This window comes from Triticum urartu, chromosome 7, assembly GCF_003073215.2.
Source record: "Triticum urartu cultivar G1812 chromosome 7, Tu2.1, whole genome shotgun sequence".
Classification (NCBI taxonomy): domain Eukaryota; kingdom Viridiplantae; phylum Streptophyta; class Magnoliopsida; order Poales; family Poaceae; genus Triticum; species Triticum urartu.
In genome coordinates, this window is record NC_053028.1 from 635,331,129 (window position 1) to 635,341,125 (window position 9,997).

Here is a 9,997-nt window from a genome sequence, read left to right on the forward strand (position 1 = left end):
TGGCGGTGGTGGTCCAGTGCGGCGGCGGCGAGGTCGGGGCGATGCGGCGGAGCGAGGCGGAGGCGGTGGTGATGTCGAGGTCGCTCGGGGATGACGGAAACGGCCGGGGCGTCGACGGCGGGGTCCTGGTGAGCTGCAGCTCCGACGAAGAGCGGCGGTGCTCGGGCGGCTTCCTGTAGGCGTCGAGGAAGATCAAAAAGATGCCAGGGGTTGTGGGAGGATGAGGCGGTTCGCGTGGTGGAGCTTGGAGTCCAGGGGGGTGCTCACCGGTGGTAGAAGCGGTGGCGAACCGAGGCGGCGGCGCTGAGATGCGTTTGGCGACGGCGGTGGCTACGGGTGGTTTTGAGCTTAGGGTTTTAGGGGATAGAGAGAGGAGGCCAAGGGGTTTATATAGGGCAAGGTCTTGGAGGAGGGGGTGACGCGGGATCGCGATCCCGAGAAGATCGCGGTGTCAGGCGACGGTGGTCGCCTCTGGTGCGGCATGGCGTGGGCGAGTTGAAAGAACAGGGGCAGGTCCCGCTGCCAGTGAGAGAGAGGAGGGAAGGAGGCGAGCGGGCGACCGGTCGGGAGGGGATTCGGGTGCGGCCGCTATGTTGGGCTGGTGGCTCGGCGCTGGCTGGGCTGCGGCCTCGCTGGCTGGGCCGAGCCTGGCCAGCTCGGGGGGGGGGGGGGGCTTTTCCCTTTTTTTAATTAAGCCAGAGAGAAAAAGTAAACTAAGAGAAAACTATAACATTTTTATATAAGACATATATATATGAAAAATCTCAGGGGAATTAATCCTACAACGTGGACATTTTTCCAGAGGCAAAACACAAACTAAAAAAACATCTTCTGGTAATCCCAAATAAGATTCAAATTTGAATTCAAACTTTTTGGCATTAATTTCTTCTGACATTTTTGGAGTGTCATGTTAGCTCCTTCCATACTTTTGCTCAATTATTTTGTCAAGCATTTCTTTTTGAAATAAATTTCAATTGCCAAGTTGAATCCAATTCAAACAAAACTCAAATGCCTCTGAAAATTTCCAAATGCCACACAATTCAAACAAAATGCATAGATGCTTAACTAAAATTGTAAAAGATTCCAAATTGAAAATTTGGGATGTTACAGTGATAAAACAAGAAACTAAAAGATTCAATTGCAAGATCTAAAGATGTACCTTCAAGCACTCACCTCCCCGGCAACGGCGCCAGAAAAGAGCTTGATGTCTACTACGCAACTTTATTCTTGTAGACACGTGTTGGATCTCCAAGCGCAGAGTTTTGTAGGACAGTAGCAATTTTCCCTCAAGTGGATGACCTAAGGTTTATCAATCCGTGAGAGGTGTAGGACGAAGATGGTCTCTCTCAAACGACCCTACAACCAAATACAAGAAATCTCTTGTGTCCCCAACACACCCAATACAATGGCAAATTGTATAGGTGCACTAGTTCGGTGAAGAGATGGTGATAAAAGTGTAATATTGATGGTAGAAATATATTTTTATAATCTTAATAAATAAAAACAGCAAGTTAGTAAATAGTAAACGGGCACAAAAATGGTATTTCAATGCTTAAAAACAAGGCCTAGGGTCCGTACTTTCACTAGTGCAATCTCCCAACAGTGCTAACATAGTTGGATCATATGATTATCCCTCAAAGTGCAACAAAGAATCACTCCCGAGTTCCTAATAGCAGAGAACAAAATACAGAAATTGTTTGTAGGGTACGAAACCACCTCAAAGCTATTCTTTCTATTCGATCTATTCAAGAGTTCGTACTAAAATAACACAAAACTATTGTTTCCGTTCGATCTATTCTAGAGTTCGTACTAGAATAACACCAAAGCAAATTCATATTCATAATACTCAATCCACACAAATAACTACAAGGAGACCCCAAAGTTTCTATCGGAGAAATGATAATAAAAACGTGCATCAACCCCTATGCATAGATTACCCCAATATCACCGCGGGAATCCGAGAGTTGAATGTCATAACATATATCAAGTGAATCAATATGATACCTCATTGTCACCTCAAGTATTCATACCGCAATACATATATCATGTGTTCTCATCTCTGAATATTCAACCCGACAAGACAAAACTTCAAAGGGTAAAGGTTCAATTCATCACAACAAGAGTATAGAGGGGAGAAACATCATATGATCCATCTATGCTAACAAAGCCCAGGATATAGATCACGAGAGAGAAAGAGAGGGAGATAAAACACATAGCTACTGGTACAAACCCTCAGCCCCGAGGGTGGACTACTCCCTCGTCATCGTGGTGGCCGCTCGGATGATGAAGATGGCCACCGGAGATGATTTCCCCCTCCGGAAGGGTGCCGGAACAGTTCTAGATTGGTTTTTGGTGGCTACGGAGCCCTGCGGCGGCGGAACTTCTGATCTAGGTTAACCCAGAAGGGTTTCGGAATATTTGGGAATTTATAGTGCAAAGAAGGGGTACGGGAGGCCACCGAGGTGGGCACAACCCACCTGGGCGTGCCAGGGGGCCCTGGCGCGCCCTGGTGGGTTGTGCCCCCCTCGGGGCACCCCCAGGTGCAGCTCTGGCCCATTGCGTTCCTTCTGGTCCAAAAAAATCTCTGTAAAGTTTCGCGGTGTTTGGACTCCGTTTGATATTGATTTCCTGCGATGTAAAAAACGAGCAAAAAACAGCAACTGGCACTGGGCATTTGGTCAATAGGTTAGTCCCCCAAAATGATATAAAGTTGCTATAAAATGATTGTAAAACACCCAAGAATGATAAAATAACATCATGAATACTTCATAAATTATAGATGTGTTGGAGACGTATCACTACCGTACCAGTGTGAGGCACCGATGAAATTTGAAGGAAATATGCCGTTGAGGCAATAATAAACTTGTTATTTTATATTTCATTATATCATGGTAAATATATATTATTCATGCTAGAATTGTATTAACCGGAAACTTGATACATGTGTGGATACATAGACAAAACACCGTGTCCCTAGTAAGCCTCTAATAGACTAGTGATACGTCTCCAACGTATCTATAGATTTTGATTGCTCCATGCTATATTACCTACTGTTTTGGACATTATTGAGCATTATTATCCACTTTTATATTATTTTTGGGACTAACCTATTAACCGGAGGCCCATCCCAGAATTGTTGTTTTTTGCCTGTTTTAGGGTTTTGAAGAAAACGAATATCAAACGGAGTCCAAACGGAATGAAACCTTCGGGAACGTGATTTTCTCAACAAACAAGACCTGGGAGACTTGGACCCTACGTCAAGACACAAAAGAGGAGACCATGAGGTAGGGTGCGCGCCTACCCCCCTAGGCGCGCCCTCCACCCTCGTGGGCCCCCTGTTGCCGCACCGACGTACTCCTTCCTCCTATATATACCTACACACCCCCAAACGATCAGATACGGAGCCAAAAACCTAATTCCACCACCGCAACTTTCTGTATCCATGAGGTCCCATCTTGGGGCCTGTTTCAGAGATCCACCGGAGGGGGCATCAATCACGGAGGGCTTCTACATAAACATCATAGCCCCTCCGATGAAGTGTGAGTAGTTTATCTCATACCTACGGGTCCATAGTTATTAGCTAGATGGATTCTTCTCTCTTTTTGGATCTCAATACAACGTTCTCCCCCTCTCTTGTGGAGAACTATTCGATGTAATCTTCTTTTTGCGGTGTGTTTGTTGAGACCGATGAATTGTGGGTTTATGATCAAGTCTATTTATGAACAATATTTGAATCTTCTCTGAATTCTTTGATGTATGATTGGTTATCTTTGCAAGTCTCTTCGAATTATCAGTTTGGTTTGGCCTATAGATTGATCTTTCTTGCAATGGGAGAAGTGCTTAGCTTTGGGTTCAATCTTGCGGTGTCCTTTCCAAGTGACAGTAGGGGCAGCAAGGCACGTATTGTATTGTTGCTATCGAGGATAACAAGATGGGGTTTTCATCATATTGCATGAGTTTATCCCTCTACTTCATGTCATCTTGCTTAAGGCATTACTCTGTTTTTAACTTAATACTCTAGATGCAAGCAGGAGTCGGTCTACTTGTCTCGGACGTGATATCTATATACATGATCATGCCTAGATATTCTCATAACTATGCTCAATTCTGTCAATTGCTCAACAGTAATTTGTTCACCCACCGTAGAATACTTATCCTCTCAAGAGAAGCCACTAGTGAAACCCATGGCCCCCAGGTCTATCTTTATCATATTAATCTCCTACTACTTAGTTATTTCCTTTGCTTTTTTACTTTGCCTTTATTTTACTTTTCATCTTTATCACAAAAATACCAAAAATATTATCTTATCATATCTATCGGATCTCACTCTCGTAAGTGGCCGTCTAGGGATTGACAACCCCTATTCGTGTTGGTTGCGAGGATTTATTTGATCTTCTTTTTGCGGTGTGTTTGTTGAGACCGATGAATTGTGGGTTTATGATCAAGTCTATCTATGAATAATATTTGAATCTTCTCTGAATTTTTTTATGTATGATTGGTTATCTTTGCAAGTCTCTTCGAATTATCAGTTTGGTTTGGCCTAATAGATTGGTTGTTCTTGCCATGGGAGAAGTGCTTAGCTTTGGGTTCGATCTTGCGGTGTCCTTTCCCAGTGACAGAAGGGGCAGCAAGGCACGTATTGTATCGTTGCCATCGAGGATAACAAGATGGGTTTTTTTAATCACATTGCATGAAACTATCCCTCTACATCATGTCATCTTGCTTAAGGCATTACTCTGTTTTTAACTTAATATTCTAGATGCATGCTGGATAGCGGTCGATGGGTGGAGTAATAGTAGTAGATGCAGGCAGGAGTCGGTCTACTTTTCTCGGACGTGATGCCTATATACATGATCATACCTAAATATTCTCATAACTATGCTCAATTCTGTCAATTGCTCAACAGTAATTTGTTCACCCACCGTAGAATACTTATGCTCTTAAGAGAAGCCACTAGTGAAACCTATGGCCCCCGGGTCTCTTTCTCATCATATCAATCTCCATCACTTTATTATTTCTTTGCTTTTACTTTTTACTTTGCATCTCTATACCAAAAATACCAAAAATATTATTTATCATATCTATCAGATCTCACTTTCGTAAGTGACCGTGAAGGGATTGACAACCCCTAAGAGCGTCGGTTGCGTTAAGCTATTGTTTTTGTGTAGGTATGAGGGACTCGCGCGTAGCCTCCTACTGGATTGATACCTTGGTTCTCAAAAACTGATGGAAATACTTACGCTACTTTGCTGCATCATCCATTCCTCTTCGGGGAAAACCAACGCAGTGCTCAAGAGGTAGCAAGAAGGATTTCTGGCGCGTTGCCGGGGAGGTCTACGCAAAAGTCAACATACCAAGTACCCATCACATACCCTTATCTCCCGCATCACATTATTTGCCATTTGCCTCTCGTTTTCCTCTCCCCCACTTCACCCTTGCCGTTTTATTCGTCCTCTCTCTCCCTATCCACCATCTCTTTCTCTATTTGCCTCTTTTTGCCCACTTGCTTTTTGTTTGCTTGTGTGTTAGTTTGCTTGCTTGTCACAATGGCTCTACCTAAATTTGGGATCTCCACCTTGAAAGGTTAGAAGAGATCGAAAGCAATGTCAGGAGTTTTACGGTTTTGCAATTTGAACATAATAGTTTCTTCAGAAACGAGCTTAAGGAACAGAAAAGTTTTATGAGTTATATGAATAAAGAGCTTGATGATATGTCTAAAGAATTCGATGGTTTAAGATCCCAGATTGCTCGTCTTGAGAAATTGACTGCTGAAATTTCGGATAAGCAGGCCAACTTAGTTAATAGGATGGCCCCTAAACCAGATTGCTATGAAAATAATGATGAAGATCTAAAAGTTATTGATGTGACCCGTATTAAATCTTTGTTTTTCAATATGAATCTTGATAATGACATGACTGAATATGATCCACCTTTACCTAGAAGACGTTCTAAGAATTCGGAATTTTTTGATCTTGATGCTAAAACTAATAAAAGTGGGATTGAAGAAATTAAAACCCTAGATGTTGCTAAACCCACTATTATGGATTTCAAGGAATTTAACTATGAAAATTGCTCTTTGATTGATTTTATTTCCTTGTTGCAATCCGTGCTAAATTCTCCTCATGCTTATAGTCAAAATAAAGCATTTACTAAACATATCATTGATGGCTTGATGCAATCTTATGAAGAAAAACTTGAATTGGAAGTTTCTATCCCTAGAAAGCTTTATGATGAGTGGGAAGCAACTATTAAAATTAAAATTAAAGATCATGAATGCTATGCTTTATGTGATTTGGGTGCTAGTGTTTCCACTATGCCAAAGACTTTGTGTGATTTGTTAGGTTTCCGTGATTTTGATGATTGCTCTTTAAACTTGCACCTCGCGGATTCCACTATTAAGAAACCTATGGGAAGAATTAATGATGTTCTTATTGATGCAAATAGGAATTATGTGCCCGTAAATTTTATTGTTCTTGACATAGATTGCAATCCTTCATGTCCTATTATTCTTGGTAGACCTTTCCTTAGAACGATTGGTGCAATTGTTGATATGAAGGAAGGAAATATTATATTCCAATTTCCATTAAGGAAAGGCATGGAACACTTTCCTAGAAAGAAAATTAAATTACCTTATGAATCTATTATGAGAGCCACTTACGGATTGCCTACCAAAGATGGCAATACCTAGATCTATCCTTGCTTGTTATGCCTAGCTAGGGGCGTTAAACGCTAGCGCTTGTTGGGAGGCAACCCAATTTTATTTTTATTCCTTACTTTTTGCTCCTGTTTAGTAATAAATAATTTTTCTAGCCTCTGTTTTGGTTGTGTTTTTTGTGTTTAATTAGTGTTTGTGCCAAGTAGAACCGTTGGGAAGACTTGGGGAAAGTCTTGTTACACTTGCTGTAAAAAACAGAAACTTTAGCGCTCACAAGAACTACTGCCATTTTTATTTGGAATGTTCTATTTAGTTAATTCTTTTTGTAGATGATTCCACTACTATTAAAAAATCCAACAAGAACTTATTTACATGCACCCCATAAGCGTACATGGACTCATTACCACCACAAGATTAGACCCATCAATCTCAATCTAACAGCTCTCCTTAATCTAATCTGATCCCTGGTGTGCACTTAGGTATTTAACATGACTGACTGCACTCCACCGCGGAGGAAAACACCTCCGCACATAAGGCAGGAATCGATTTCTCCTTATCTCCCTCCACCAATTGATCTCCTTCCCCACCTTGCATGCCCGATCTCCGTCGCCACCTCCTGTGCCGACCTCAGCTGGTGCTCCTATCCCCCCGCCATGTTGACCTCCGACGGTGCTCCTCCCGTCCTGCACCTCCAACCCCGACTCCGCCGCGCCCAACGCATCTTCACCAGAGCGCTTCCACGCAGAGAACGCCGAGGCGCATGGGGAACCTCCATTGCACTCCCTCCGACGGACGCCCAACGGTAACCCAGGCACCCAGCTCCTCCCCTCCCTCCTCTTCACCACCAACAGATCCCCCAACGACAAACCAAGAGGAGGCGATGGTGGCTGAAACTTCGGATCGTTGATGGGGCACGGAGATCCAACAAGCGGCGGTGACGGCCCTTCAAACTCTGCAGGTATTGCCCCCCTCCCATCTCCACCACATTTCCTATTTATTTGACTCTCTCTTGAGATGGCGAGGTCTGCCGACGTGGAACTGGTAGCACCCAAGGTGGGGCTAGGTGAATGCAGACGTCCAATCCACTATAATTAACACCCAGCACCTCAACCCAGATTGTTTTCATGGCAAATTCAAAGCTTGTCGTGTGTTCCTGTAATGCAGGAAAAGGATTAATGGCACACAAGAAGAATTGATCAAACATGCTCTCGGCTTGATGTAAATACTACTTCTAGGCAAGATTTTGGATGACACCGGTTCATACAACAAGTATGCCAAGCTTCTCAAGACCCAGAAGTTCGCGTCCAATATTTGCCACCAGATTAAGTTTTTTTTCATTGTCCAGGTTAGTTTTTTGTTTGTGCCTTATGCCTCCATTGAGTTCTGGCTGATGAGCGTCCAAGTGGAATTACTATCAAAAGTGGGTTCAAGGTAAACTCTAATTTATTTATTTCTTTGGATTCAGGTGGACATGTCATAGGTGCATATGGGCCTTGATCAAGCCGTTAAATCAACTTCATTTACAAACTGAGGTGAAGGTCAAGTTTTTTAGTAGATATTCTTCAACAAATGAATGATGCTTACTTGTTGCGTCCAAAGATGAATCACTGCTTTGTTGCTTCAAATTAGGCTCGAACCAACCATACCAACACCAAACACATCATAATTATGAGATGGATTTTTTTGTGTTCTATTGATTTCCATAACATGTTGTTTGAGATTATTGTTGCTAATTCTTTGACATTGATTTTCATAGCATGTCGTTTGACACCGTCGGCCTCGCAAACCAACCATACCTACAGTAAGCACATCGCTATTATTATTTGAATTTTTTTTATTCCATTGATTTTCATAGCATGCTGTTGGACATTGATTTTGCTAAATTTTTTGACATTGATTTCCATAGCATGCTGTTTGACACTGTCGGCCTCGCCAGTGAGAGTATCGAGGCTTGATTGCTTCCGAGCACTCAGCTGTGGTGAAATAAGTGAGCTTTTCTTTGATTTGTTGGCCCTGCATTTTGGGAGCAGATACTTGTTTTTGGAGAATTCTTTTTCTAGGAATTATCCGAACTGGCTTTGGAATATCCTCGGCTTCCCTGCGGCCTCCAGGTTTTTGTGTTTTCCATATTGTTTAGTTTGCAAATCTGTAGCGAATTATCATGCACCCTCCTTGGTTTTGGTTGCTTCAATTGCTTGTGTTTGCTGCAGGATTTGATACTGTTCAGGTCTATATTGGGAAGGGGGTTGGTGTAGTATGTGCACCTACTACAGTCATAGAGTGCATATTTAGTCCGTTAGAGGTCCATATTAAGTTGGGTTTTCCCATTGGGGGTTGATGTGTTCAATTTTTTGCAGAACAGGTATAGGTTTCTTGATGTCTGATGTTGTGCCGTCGTGATCTTTCAGATCTCAGGTAAAGATTTAACTCAGGCATGTATTTTAATGAAATTTCATTTATTCTTTACTATTTAGCTCAAGATTGGTATAGTAGACAGAGGGAGTAGCTTTTTAGGTTTTGTTTCCATATATATAATTCCTGCCATTTTCTATGGGTGTACTGATGTTTAGGCCAGGTATCTGTGGATACAAGTAATGAGAATTGGCGGCGCAAGAAGAATGCAGAGGTAGTTGAATATCATATGCTTGAGGATCTCCAAACACATTTGATATTTTCAGGTTAGCTACTTTGTTTAAAAACACATCAAATGGTGCCGTGTATTGCCAAGGATCATAGCAAGGGCTTTTTACAGTTCTATGAATACCAGGTCTTGTGAATATTTTGGAGTTGCTGACCCAAACAGCCTGTATGATTAATGTAAGCATGTTCTTTCGTCCAAAAAGAACTACAATAAACAGTATTGCGCAGCGTCCGGACATAAACAGTATCTGCTTGGGTCTAGCACAACAAATTAACCGGACAAGCCCTAAGTTATCCCAATAAAATGTCATCCATTGCAGCTATAGATGTTGTCTGCATGTGAAATTTCATGTCTTATTGTAACATTGGCCGAGACGTGCATTGCACGTGCACATTTACTAGTATAGATAAATTCCTCACGTCCATCAATTTATTTTAGAATTTTTGGGGTTCCAGATCTTGCGCTAGCTACAGATTACTACAGACTGTTCTGTTTTTGACAGATTCTGTTTTTCGTGTGTTGTTTGCTTAGTTTGATGAATCTATGGCTAGTAAAATAGTTTATAAACCATATAGAAGTTGGAATACAGTAGTTTTAAAACCAATATAAATAAATAATGAGTTCATTACATTACCTTGAAGTGGTCTTTTGTTTTCTTTCGCTAACGGAGCTCACGAGATTTTCTACTTTAAGTTTTGTGT